The following is a 14137-nucleotide window of genomic DNA, read 5'->3' on the forward strand; positions in this document are numbered from 1 at the left end:
TTCTGTAAATATCTTTTGGCTGACATCTGACCCATTTTTTACATATCATTTTAAAATTGTCCAATTGTCACCAGTTCCTGTCCCCTCCCTTTTCTTTGATAAGAAAACAAAAAGGGAATAGAATAAATGTGCCCCATGTGCAGAATATAGTGAGGAGGGATGAGTTGTCACCCAGTCTGCAAATGGATGATTAGCAAAGGCAGGAGCTGTTCCTGATTAGCTACCACATGGCAGCTTGTGAATAGATTCAAACAAGATTTTACCTGTGGCTGGGGAGCTTTAAAGCTACTTCCATTATGGGGTTGCCTCTGTCATCCACAACACATAAGCCACAGTTTTCATTCACTCTAGTTTCTGCTGCTAAAATGGTACACTTGGTGTTGGCCTCTTTTTTGCGGACTTACTGTTGCTTGGTTGGAATCTTAGGTGCTTGACAGTCCCGATGAAATGGTCGGCTCAGCCACAGTTTTAGCTGAGATTGGGTTTTGGATTTGTTTGTGGGAGTTCCCTTCTTCTGGGGACAGGGGACTTGTATGGGCTGGGCATCAGTCTGGGACTCCTTGGTATATTCCTGCCCCTTGTTTCATTCCTACAAATTGGAGGGTGGCTATAAGAAGTCCAGATTGGGCGTTGAAGACACCATCACCTGGGAGAAAGGTGGCACAGGACCCCATCTGTGGGGCAGAGGCATCAGTGTAAGACCTCTCATTATCTCCCTGGGGAGATAGGACCCCAAAAGCACACATTATCCCATTCTGGGTTGGTTCACTTGAAATTGTATTTGTATTTTTTTGTGGCATCTTGAATGGTCCATGTGCATTGTAGGTTGGGAAAACCCTACGCTTATTCCAGCTTGTCAATGCTGAGGCTGCCTCCTGGTTCCCAATGGCCCTCCTCTCACTGGAATAGACTCTTTCAAAATGGCGGCTAGAACTGTCCCATATGGGTCAGGTTTTATTGTATTCTGGGGTGTCCTGCTCTTTAACTACATGTTTTAACTTTTCCAGTTCATCATTAGTGATTTCTAATGACTCCCACAACAATCTAATCTCAGCTAGTCAGCAGTGGGAATCTTCCAGGCTGCATGCTATTGCTAATGCTGTGGTTATCCTAGTGGCATTCTTTCCCAATTTGTTGTGTTTCTTACCATATATTTTGGGCAATGGAATCCGTGGTCCAGGGCCAATTTGGGTGACTGCACATTTCCCTCCATTTGGGCCACTTTTTAAAAAAGATATTGTCTGAGGAGTGTTGTCCCATGTTGGGCAACTGTTTTGCTAATTCATATATATTATTGATGGGTTCTTCATTGGATTTCTCTTCTATGTTATTAACGTATGGGAAGAGGTGGTAGTCAGGGTAAGGCTTCAGCTGGAATAAGTCTGAGGCATGTAGAACTACAGAACAGTGACCCCTTCCAACACTATCTGGAGATAGGTCTTTAACCTCTTCTCATGGTCTGACTGTAGAGTTTCCACACCTGTGTATTAGATGTACTCCTGGGTCTCCAACCTAATCTCTAGCTCCTTGTTCCAGGTACTCTATAAAACACCTAGCAGGGTTAAAATCAGGTAGTGGAGTATGCATGGGTGTCAACACCTGCCAATGTCCCTACTCCTTTTAAACAGAAAAGTAAAGTTTCCTTGACTCTTTGAAACTCAAAATAAAGTTCCTTTGACTCCAAAAATAAAGAATGACTTTTCCTCAACTCTGTCCCCACCAAACACTCTTGGGACAGGGACAACAAGACGTCAAAATATACAGTAAACTTTCCTCTACTCATTCAAACTCAAAGTAAACTAAAAATCAACTCCACTCAGCTCAATTCCCATCAAACACTCCCAGGACAGGGACAACAAGGGTTTAAAATTCAGAAGAAAATTTCTTCTACTCATTGGAACTGAAAATAAAGCTCCCTTCACACTAACCCCATCAAACACTTCTGGGACAGGGACAACAGAGGGTTAAAATAAAATCTCCCTTCGCTCTTTCAAAGAGTACAAAATATCTCTTGGGTTTCTATACAAAAAGCAAACACCTGTTCTCCCTCCAGGCTAACTTTTTCAGAGTCTCTCAATACCCCATTGCCCTTTTCCTGCTAATGCTTTGCCCACTCTGGCTGTAGAACACCTGGCCAATTTCTGGTTCGGCTGTCTGTACCTCATTACTCACTTGAATCCTGACTTTTAAATGGGGTATTTACGCACTTAACAACAGCTCAGGCTGAATTCTGAGGATACCAGGCTGGTGGGTTCAGCGTCAAAGGACCTGACGGTTACATCTTATCGAAGCCCACACAGGGTTGCCAAATGTTACACTTTAAAACAAGTTTGATTCATAGAGTGATAGAGATGTACAGCATGGAAACAGACTCTTCAATCCAACTCGTCCATGTCAACCAGACATCCTAAATTAATCTAGTCCCATTTGCCTCCACCACTTCCTCTGGCAGCTCGTTGCATACACACACCACCCTCTGTATGGAAAATGTTGCCCCTTAGGTCCCTTTAAATCTTTCCCCTTTCACCTTAAAACTATGCCCTATAGTTCTGGACTCTCCTACCCTGGGGGCAAGATCTTGGCTGTTCCCCTATCCATGTCCCTCATGATTTTATAAACTTCTATAAGGTCACCCCTCAGCTTCTGATGCTCTAGGAAAATAGCCCCAGCCTATTCACCCTCTCTCTGTAGCTCAAACCCACTAACCCTGGAAACAATCTTATAAATCTTTGCTGAACACTTTTGAATTTCAAAAATCTTTCATATAGCTGTGAGACCAGATTTGAATACAATATTCCAAAAGTGGCCAAACCAATGTCCTGTACAGCAGCAACACGACATCCCAACTCTTATACTCAATGCACTGACCAATTAAGGCAAGCATACCAAACAGCTTCACTATCCTGTCTACCTATGATTTCACTTTCAAGGAACTATGAACTGGCACTCCAAAGTCCCTTTGTTCTGCAACACTTGCTAGGACCTTAGCATCAAGTGTATAAGTCCTGCCCTGATGTGCCTTTCCAAAAAGCAGCACCTCCCATTTATCTAAATTAAACTCAATCTGCCACTCCTTGACCTATCAGCCCATCTGACCAAGGTGCCATTGTACTCTGAGACAACCTCCTTGACTGTCCACTACACCACCAATTTTAGTGTCATCTGCAAACTTACTAGCCATACCTTCCATATTCACATCCAAATCATTTATATAAAATGACAAAAAGCAGTGGACCCAGCACTGATCCTTACGGCACACCACTGTTCACAGGCCTCCAGTCCAAAAAGCAATCCTCCACCACCATTCTTTGTCTCCTACCTTCAAGTCAGTTCTGTATCCAAATAGCTGTATTCCACGTGACCTAACATTGTTAACCAGGCTACCATGCGGAACCTTGTCAAATGCCTTACTGAAGTCCATATAGGTCAAGTCCACTGCTCTGTCTTCATCAATCCTCTTCATCACTTCCTCAAAAAACTCAATCAGTTTAGTGAGACATGATTTCCCACGCACAAAGCCAAGTTGACTATCCCTAATCAGTCCTGCCTTTCCAAATACATGTAAATCCTTTCCCTTAGAATCCTGTCCAACAACGTGCCTAAAACTGATGTCAGGCTCACTAGTTTATAGTTCCCTGGCTTTTCCTTACCACAATTCTTAAATAGTGGCACCACGTTAGCCAACCTGCATCTCACCTGTGCATATTGATGATACAGATATCTCAGCAAGGGGCCCAGCAATTACTTCCCGAGCTTTCCACAAAGTTCTGGGGTACACCTGATCAGATCCTGGGATTTATCCACCTTTGTGTTTTAAGATGTTCAGTATCTCCTCCTGTTTAATAGGGACACTCTTCATTTATTCCCCTGAATTCTCTAGCTTCCATATCTTTCTCCAAAGTAAACACTGATGCAAAATACTCATTTAGTATCTCACCCATCTCCTGTGGTTCTACACATAGGCAGCCTTGCTGATCTTTAAGGGGTCCTATTCTGTCCCTAGATACCATTTGTCCTTAATGTATTTGTAGAATCCCTTTAGATTCACCTTAACCCTATTTGCTAAAGCTATCTCATGTCCTGTTTTTGTCCTCCTGATTTCCCTCGAGTATACTCCTACTGCCCTTATATTTTTCTAGGAATTCTCTCAATCCCTGCTGTCTAACCATAACATATGTTTCCTTCTTCCTCTTGACCAGAACCTCAATTTCTCTAGCAATCAAGCATTTCCCACAGCTACCAGCCTTGTCCTTCACCCTTACTGAAACATACTGTCTCTAGCATCCCATTGTCCTGTTTTTGAACTCTTCCTATTTTCCAGCCACCCCTTTACCTGTGAATAACCACCCCCAATCAACTTTTAAAAGTTTTTGCCTAATACCGTCAAAATTTGCCTTTCTCCAATATAGAACTTTAACTTTTAGATACAGTCTATCCTTTACCATCACTATTCTAAAACTAATAGAAATAAGATCACTGGCCCCAACGTGCTCCCCCACTGACACTTCAGTCAACAGCCCTGCCTTATTTCCCAAGAGAAGGTGAAGTATTGCTCCTTCTCTAGTGAGTACATTCACATACTGAATAAGAAAATTTTGTTGTACACGCTTAACACATTACTCTCCATCCAAGCCGTTACCACTATTGCAGTCCCAGTCTGTGTTTGGAAAGTTAAAATCCCCTGCCATTACCATCCAATTATTCTTACAGATAAGTGAGATCTCCTTACAAATTTGCTTCTAAATTTCCTGCTGACTAGTGGAGGTGTCTATAGTGCAGTCCCAATAGGGTGATTGTCCCTTTCTTATTTCTCAGTTGCATCCAAATAACATTACTGGATACACTCCTCAGAATATCCTCCCTAAGTACAGAAGTAATGTTATCCCTAATCGAAAGCATCACTCTCCTTCAGCTCTTCTGCCCCCGCCCCCACCACCTTTCTATCCTTCTTATAGCATCTATACCCTGGAATATTAAGCTGGTAGTCCTGTCCATTCCTGAGCCACATCTCTGTAATAGCTATATCCAGTCCCATGTTCCCCAGCCATGCCATAAGTTCATCTGCCTTACCTATCAAGCCTCTTGCATTGAAATAAATGCAGTTTAATTTATCAGTCCTACCTCATTCTTTACTTTTCCTGCCTGCCCTGGTTGTTTGACTTTCTCCTTCTCCCAGCTGCACTAGCCTCAGACTGATTTCTTTTCTCTATTTTTCTGGTTTCCAAACCTCACCCCACCCCCAACCCCACGTACTAGTTTAAATCATCCTATATAGCTCTCGCAAATCCCCCGCCAATTTATTAGTCCCCTTCCAATTCAGGTGCAACCCATCCTTCTTAAACAAGTCATGCCTACCCCAGATTAGATTCCAATGATCCAAAAGTGTGAATCCCTATACCCTGCACCAACTCCTCAGCCACACATACATCTGCTCTATCCTCCTATTCCTACTTTCACTAGCATTTGACATCAGGAATAATCCAGATATTACTATGGTCAAGGACCTGCTTTTTAACCACCTGCCTAATTTCCTATTTTTAGATAATTCCAACCAGAATGTTATGAATGAATTTGCCAAGTGTCCCAGAATACCAAAGCAGTCAAATCACTATGAACACAAGCTGGTACCAAAGCAAAACAGTCCCCAACTTTATTTGGGAACAAGTTACAATAACCATTAATACCAAAAATACTCTCTCTAATCCTACTCGTCCGCTTAAGCTTACAGTACTTTCTGAGACTCTTGTAGATTTACTCAGTTGCCCTCTCTCTGGCTTGTCTCTGGGTCTGCGAAACTGTTTTCTTTCCTCGCTCTCTCGCTGTACTCAGAAGGTCGAAGAGTGTTCTGCAGGTGAGCCCTGTTTATATACTTTTAGATGGTTTCCTGGAATTTTCTATAGTTCTGGCCAATCAAGGAGACATGCTTAATAATTTGAAACATTGTCAATTTGGACGGCTTGCTGCTGTTTGTTTGTATAGCAGGACCTGGTGCCGTTTTGTCTGGACACTCTGGTGGATTAGTTGCTAGGGGTATGTCTTGCCAGGATAATTGTTGCCTGTTATATTATGCTAAGGTCATTAGCACCTGGGTGCTGTGTTTGCACTGTGTCTGTTGTGTGTGTTTTGTGGTTACAAAGTTTTACTTGGCCAAATCAGCAATCTATCTGTGTTTTAGTAAACAGGAGGCTGCTGCAGAGTAGATTATTTGGATGTTTGCCTGTGGAGGCAGAAAGTGGGTGACTGGTTCAGGTCAGAGAAGGGGAAGGGGCATGGTGAACAACAGGAATGATCGGGTGAAAGGATTCACGAAGAAAAGGTTTACACGTTGTAAAATCAAAGCGGGTGGTAATGAGGTAAAGAAGATACAAAAGAGCTGAGTGTGGTGCGAATAGAGCACTAGCAATAATGAATACAAAGTAAAGACAATCAGTGAGAAACAGAAAAAAGGAGCAAGAGTAGACCATTCAACCTCTTGAGCCTGCTCCGCCATTCAATATGATCATGGGTTGCAGTCTAAGGACTGAGATGAGGAGAATTTCTTTTCACCCAGACAGTGGTGAATTAGTGTAATTTTTCACGGTCAAAATATGCAATATTTTCTTTGGGCTAAATGGACCAAATGGTATGGGACGAAAACGGAAATGAGTATTAAAAGGATCAGCCATGATACTTTTGAATGGCAGATTAGGCATGAAGGGCCGAGTGACCTATTCATGCTGCTATTTCCTAAAAGAAAAGAAAACAGGAAGAATGACTCTGATAAACAGGACACCCAGGGACAAGAGCAGAATGTGGGAATCACTGCAAAGGGAGCAGTGGGATAAAGACACTACACAAGGGTGCCATTCGGCACTGTCACTGCCCTGAGCAGTGATGCATGCCAAGGTGCATCAGCCATCTAAGTTCAAGATGTACAGGGCCATGGGGGACGGGAGGGAGGAACAAGCATACGGTGCAGCACAGGGGAGCAGATCACCTACCTCCCACATGCTGGCTCCATAAGACTCATCTTAGACTGTCCCACTCCTGGGCAGGGCTGGGTCAAGGGTCAGGAGGCTGCCAGCTGCTAGATTGCTCTGTGAATTGTGTGGGTTTAGGGAGCTTTGAGGGACAGATTATCCCAATCCAAGGATTTTGTCTGTAGGTGATCACTGTGTGTGTTAGATAATATCATTTCTCCTCACCCTTCCTGCTTCTCCCAATCCCAGTGCCAGGCTGCAGTCTCCGGGGCCTCTAGTGGGCACGAGGGCTGCTTGGTAGTTTGTCTCTTTGTGTAGCAGTTTAAGCAGGAGTGGAGATGGAGAAGAAGCTGCTGCTTTTCGCACCCAAAGACTCTGATCCCAGTCGAATCAAGTGATTGTCAAGGCAGGGTTATTCTAGGGCATATTAGAATTTTAAAAGGGCACTGTTCAATCAGTGTGCAATTATGCTTTTTTTTGTAACATTTATTTCTGGGCCTTTAAATCCATTTTGCACCAGCAGTTATTTTTAAACTAAACCTCCATTCTTAGATATGTACAAACTTGGGCAGAACAAGACTGGTAGACATTGTCAAGCCTGTCTGTTGAGCAGATGAAAATGGACCACATGAACTTCTGCTATCCCTGTGCCGAAGGTGCTCACATGGTGCTTTCTTTCTAAGGACTATCCATATTGTTACTCTGCAGTAATGAGCCATCTGTGACATATTTATTAGTTTACAAAAGAATTGGCATTTATATAGTGCCCTGACTATAATTAAATGTTCACTAGAATTTAGCAGACATTATATCACAAGGCTTGAAAATCAGGAATAAATGACCATCACTCAGCCGATCGTCGAGGGTATTGTCAAAAATGTCAGCTTAAAGGAGAACCTTAAAAAGGACCAAGTCAGGGAAGTTCAAGAAGGGAGTTTCAGAACTTATGGCTTAAGGTTTACGTGATTAATATATGAACAAGAACGACTTCAGATGCTGCCAGACCTGTTGAGTATTTACAGCATTTTTTGGTTTTTAGTTAAAATTTCTAGAATTTTGCTTCTACGTTTGCTGTTATTTCTTAGGACTTAAGGGTCTGGGGAGAAAGCAGGAACAGTGTTGGGTTGCAGATTTATAAAATGTCTCTCCTTCACTCATGTATCTCCCAACACTGCCTCTCCTTCTATAGTTTTGTGCAAACACTGACCTTTTTTTAATGTTGGGTTTTAGTTATAATCTGACAGTTCACATGGTAATTTTTCTCCAAGTATCTCTCTTCACAAATGATCAAAATAGAATTAGAATTAGGTTTTATTGTCACATGTACTCAGTATAGGAATACATGTGTATGTGGAAAATGTACAGAGTCGCCATTCTTCCCCACCATCTTGATTACAAAACCAGAATTTAATAAAAAAACAAAAAAACAATTTTAAGAAGAGCCAAAAGGTAAAACAACATCCAGATCTTAAAGTCTTATCTACATGCCGCCAATGCAGGGACCCAGGTGTAGCCCCAGCCTGGAGCTGAGATCAGACTGTGAGTCTCGCATCGATCGCCAGGAGGTGCTGTGTTCTTGTTGCTGTTGACGATGCCACCACCGCCTCCAATCACCAGGAGAAGCCTTGCTGCTGCTGCCTCAGCCCCCGAAACGCTGGAAGAAGCTGTGTCATTGCTGCCACTGATGCTGCCACATCCAATCACTGGAACTGCCGAGGTGGCTGTCATCATCGCGCAAAAGGCCCGCAGTCAATGTCATGCTGCCGCTGCCTTTGAATGCCAACAGGAGCCCGGGAGGAAATTGAACTGCGACCACCGCTGCCACTACGGCCCGATCTGACCGCTGATACCATGTTGATCGCCGAGGGGAGCCTGTGAGGATGCTGTCTCAAATCGCACTGCCATCACTGACCGCAGGGAGGTTGCTGCCATTCCACACATGGTGCACTCTCACTGCTGTGCTGATGCTGCTGAATCATCACGTAAGGCAATTTCTCACAACCTGTGTGTGTTCTTCTGATTTCCCTCTCAATGCTTTCTTTTTTTATTTTGCAGGTTGATTTGCAATTAGAGAATTCAAACAGAACCACGTCCAGATTTGACAGTCACTCTGTTTACCATTTATCACAGGATTTTGAATATGAAAGGTAAAAGCATGTTTCATACTGCAGAGAAACACATATGTCTCTGTGTGAAAGAGTCTGCCAAGATTCATCGAAAATGTCAAAACACCAGTGCAATCACCCTGGGGAGAGACAGTTGGAATTCCAGGACAGGATTTATTTACCCATCCCAGCTGGAAATTCATCAATGCAGTCACAGTGGGGCAAAAGCCGTTCACCTTTTTTGAGTGTGGAAAGAGATTCACTCAGTCAATGCACTTGCTGATACACCAGTGAGTTCATATTGGGGAGAAACCATTCACCCACTCTGTCATTGAACTTGCTAACACCCGAGTGTGTCCACACTGGAGAGAGACCATTCGCCTGCTCTGATTGTGGGAAAGCATTCACTCAGTCAAGTCACCTGCTGATACACCAGCAAGTTCGCACAGGGGGGAAACTGTTCACCTGCTCTGTGTGTAAGAAGGGATTCACTCAGGCATCCAACCTGCTAACACATCAATGAGTTCACACTGGAGACAGACCATTCTCTTGCTCTGTGTAAGAAAGAATTCACTTAGGTCACTGTATAAAATGGCATGAAGGACTAAAATTGATGATGATATTCGATAGCTGCGTGACCTCAAATGAGTCCTGTGACCATTCCAACATGTTTTTCTGTAGTTGTTTTTCTGTGCCTTGCTGCTTGTTACACTGTATAACAGAGAGAGTTTCATTCCAAGTCACTGGACTTCGCCTCAGACTGGAATCGTGAACGGTGCCAGGAACAAGCTCAGCCTCCAGACCAGCTGTTGATCAAGGGGTCCCCCCAACGGCCAGAAGGCCGAGGCTTATTCTTCTCTTTCTGCTTATTTTCATTCTTTTTATTTACTTAATAAATGTGTCTTTCTTTTTCGTCTTTCATTAGTACTTATTAAACATTCATATTTAAGCAAATTGCTGTTGTCGAGTCTTCTCTTTACTACGTTTAACTGAATCTGAAAAGAACCGCTTAGATACAGTCTGTGATCCAACACATTTTGGCAACAAGGATGGGACACGAGGAAAATGTTTAAGAAAAGGGAAAAGCACCCTGTTGCTCTGGAGACCTTCTGTATTCCAGAATGGAACGTGGCAGACTCTGGCCTCAGATCTGTAGCTAACATGTTAGCATAACTGGGACACCTGAAAGGATGGAGTATGGTTATAACCGGAAAAAGAGAGAACTGGAGTCCAGATTTCTGTGCTATGCAAGTGCACTGAACCTTGTAGAAGTGTTAACTCTTTGCAGTTTGGCTTGAATCCACCTTTGTTTGTTGGTTGCTAAATGTCATCTTGTACAATTTGTGTGTTTTTGTTCTCTGGAGCTTGAGATCTGGGGTTACTTTTAAGTTAATTTGCATGTTGGGAATGTCTGGTGATTTGAAAGTGTGGTGTGTGCCTGTATTAGTGTGGAACATGTATGGTTAATGTAATGTCCTTTTAAGAAACCATCACTGCCTGTGTAAAGCAAATATCTGAAAACTGTTGATTCAAAAATCTGATTTGTCAAGTTTGGTAAAAATTTACCTTTTTGGAATTGGCTCCGTGTTGTGTTTAGACTTGTGTAGATTTTAATCCTAGAAATTACTATGTTTAGAATTTCATTTCCTGGCTGAAGTGAACTTCCAAATACTGTTAAAACATGAGTCAATTTTTAATTCCTGATGATAAGATTGACTGACTCATTGTCCCTATCACTTGGATATTAACGTTGGTACGTTGAAAATGCAACTCCCTGTGTGCGAGGAGTTTTGGAAAGGCAAATTTAACAAGGAGGAGGAGAGATGGATGAGATCATTACGTGCAGGAGTTTACGTCCCACCACCTTTTTGAGTCTGTACTGGATTAATATTAATTAACCCATTCTGCTTGATGTGGAATGTATGGAACTTGTTTTTCTTTAAGAAGGTGGAGACACTGAAGGCTGAACCCGTTCGCAGAATTTCAACTTCACAACAGAGTGATGGATGAGGCACCCTCATCCCACCAAGCCATTCATCAATAACACATTTCAGTGTTGAGGAAGTACTGTAGAAATATCAACTGTAGTGAGTGTCAGGAATCTTGAAACCGGTGAGCCTGGATACACTTAAGCATATCATGACAGAAACTATATTTAAACTCACATGTCCTGGTATTCTGAAACATTTAAATGGAATAGTTACCTGAAAATTTAAAGTGATTCTGGGAAATGATAAAGTGCATGCATACAGTCTCAATGGTTTCAATGCATGAAAGTGGTTAGTGACTGTAAGGGAGCCAACAGAACATTGACTTTGGACAAATTTACATAGAGATATGTCTAAAATGAGTCATCAAGTAATGTTACAACAGAGTGGGTCATCTCAGAGAAAGAACAAACAAAGTAAGTTGTACCTGAATCAAACAGAAATGTTTGATTTCTGCTTTAAAATATTATAAGATTATGTTCCAAGGACTACAAATCTCTACAGAGTATGAATCTTTGCAGTGGTAATAGTTAGGCTGCTGAATTGGATGGGTTGAAGTAATTAAGGGGGGACACTGATGTCAGAAGACAACAAAATTAGAATGAAGCAGCAATGCAGATTCAAATGTTACTGTAGTGAAAAAGAGGTTTAGATGAGAGCACGAAACAGATGGCTTTCTCTTGATGATGTTTGTGTTCTTGTCTTTCCTTTCAAAATTTGGTGATTAAGCCACTACCCAAGGCATTGGGACCATATGTGGAGAAATAAGTAAAACCTCATACATCATTTGATAAGATCATGTGGGAGTCAAGAATGCATGACATAGTCTTCGGATACCGATGTAAGTGTGCAAAAGTGAATGTTACCTTGGAGGTAACAAACATGAGACAGCAAATAAAGAACAGATCTCAGACATGTACACCCACATGATGAAAGGATTAGTGTGGCTCAGAAGAGCACAAAAACATAGTTTAAACCATAAGACACTAACGCAAAATCCTTAGAGAAACTGACTTTAAAAGCAATCAAAGTAGTATTAGTGAAAAGGATGTAAAATGAATGACAATCAGAATAAAAAGTATGCTTAGCTATTATGTCAAAATGCTACAGAAATGAAAGAATATGGATTATGGAAGGAGTAATGGAGGACTGAGTGAAAGGGCCGATTTGGTGACATACAGATACCCCATCTGGAGCATTTGTATGATGCATGTACTTCAGTGTATAAACCAGTAGGTGATATTGTAATGTGTTAGGAGAGTTAGTGATGTGGAAGAAGGCTGAGCTAAAACTCAGGTGGTGTAGGAGTTTGTGGCAAGGGAATGCCTTGGAAAATAAAAGGCAGGAAGCATAAGTTGAAGGTAAACGTTAGAGTTGTATTGTTTGATACCATATATATTGTAGCTCAAAGGGAGTATCTGCATTTAGAGGTACTTACCACTCAACGATACAATCATTCGTACAATTGGCAAGGAAGGAAACATGTTGGAGAAGTATCCTCAAGACAGGTACAGATGAAGACAGCTGGAGAAATTCTGAGTCCACGTGTGGTGTTATTTTACTTTTATTGGGTGAAGTGATCTGTGAATAGGGAAATGGAGAATTTAAAAAAAACACAAATTAAGGAACCTGAATCTGGAATATATTGAATTTTAGAGCAAATTATGTAAATAGAATAACTGAAATAGAATGTAGATGATATTCTGGTCACCTCAATCAGCTGGTTCTATCACCGCCTTTATCGTACATCAGGAGTGGGATATTCCTTGGAACGTAAGAGGAGGAGGAGTGACCTTTCGAGGTGTATAAAATCAGGAGGGGCATAGATAGGATGAATGCATATGGTCTTTTACCCAGGGATGGAAAATTGAAAACTAGAGGGCATAGGTTTAAGGTGAGAGGGGATAGATTTAAGAAGGACCTGAGGTACTACTTCTTCACGCAGAGAGTGATGCATATATAGATAAGGGCTGCTAGAGAAAATAGTTGTGGCAGGTACATTTAAAAAAAAACATTTGGATAGGTACATGGACGAGAAGGATTTAAGAGGGATATGGATGAAATGTGGTCAATTGGAACTAGATGAGTGGGTACCATGGTTAGCATGGACAAGTTTGGGCCAAAGGGCCTGTTTCCACGCTGTATTACTCAGAGTCTATGACTATTATTATTTAAGGATTAGTCCCTAAAGGTCACTGCAATCATTAATTTGATGATACACCCAATTGTTGTATTGTTCATATTGATGGTTATTTTCATTGTAGTTTTAATCTTCTTGTGTAGGTTACATACTCATATTATACGTTCTCGTGTTGCTGTCACTGATTTGTGACAGCATCTGCAATTGTAAAATGGGCTGTCACATATCAACAGGGGTGGATTGTACAGGATGGGCTGAAGGGCTAAACTTATTGATGATATTCGACAGCTGCATGACCTTGAATGAGTCCTTTGAACATTCCTGTATATGCCAAAGCCAGCACAACCAACGTGTTTTTCTGTAGTTGTTTTTCTGTGCTTTGCTGCTGGTTACACTATATAAGAGAGTTTCATTCCAAGTCACTGGACTTTGCCTTGGACCAGAATCATGAATGGTGCCAGGAAAAAGCTCAGCCTCCAGACCAGCTGTCGATTGGGGGGTTCCCAATAACTAGAAGGGTATGAGGCTTATTGTTTTTTTCCTCTTTTTCTCATTCTTTTTTGTCTTTTAAGTAAATAAAGAAAGAAACATTTATTATTATTACTTATTAAATATTCATATTTAAGCAAATTGCTGTTGTCGAGCCTTCTCTTTACTACATTTAACCGAATGTGAAAAGAACTGCTTGGGTACACTCTGTGATCCAAGACAGTCATCCAACCTGCTAACAAACCTGCGAGCTCACACTGGGGAGAGACCATTCACTTGCTTAATGTGTAGAAAGGGTTTCACTTTGTCACTGACAACACCAGTGAATTCACTAAAAAACACAGTTCAGTGATTAGAGATAACAAGGTGTAGAGCTGGATGAACACAGCAGGCCAAGCAGCATCAGAGGAGCAGGAAAGCTGACGTTTCAGGTCTGGACCCTTCTTCAGAAAAGAC

The 14137-nt window shown here is 41.8% G+C and overlaps 1 long non-coding RNA gene across 1 annotated transcript in view; it reads right to left on the minus strand.

The window, feature by feature from the left end:
- Positions 1-8252: 8252 nt before the first annotated feature.
- The window catches only part of LOC125487598, a 19560-nt gene continuing 13675 nt past the window's right edge, over positions 8253-14137 (minus strand). The window contains exons 2-3 of the long non-coding RNA XR_007265968.1: positions 12491-12633; positions 8253-10246 (exon numbers count right to left, since the gene is read on the minus strand). This is a non-coding gene — a long non-coding RNA (uncharacterized LOC125487598). The remainder of the gene's footprint in view (positions 10247-12490; positions 12634-14137) is intronic.

Source organism: Rhincodon typus, chromosome 42 (assembly GCF_021869965.1).
Source record: "Rhincodon typus isolate 14 chromosome 42, sRhiTyp1.1, whole genome shotgun sequence".
Classification (NCBI taxonomy): domain Eukaryota; kingdom Metazoa; phylum Chordata; class Chondrichthyes; order Orectolobiformes; family Rhincodontidae; genus Rhincodon; species Rhincodon typus.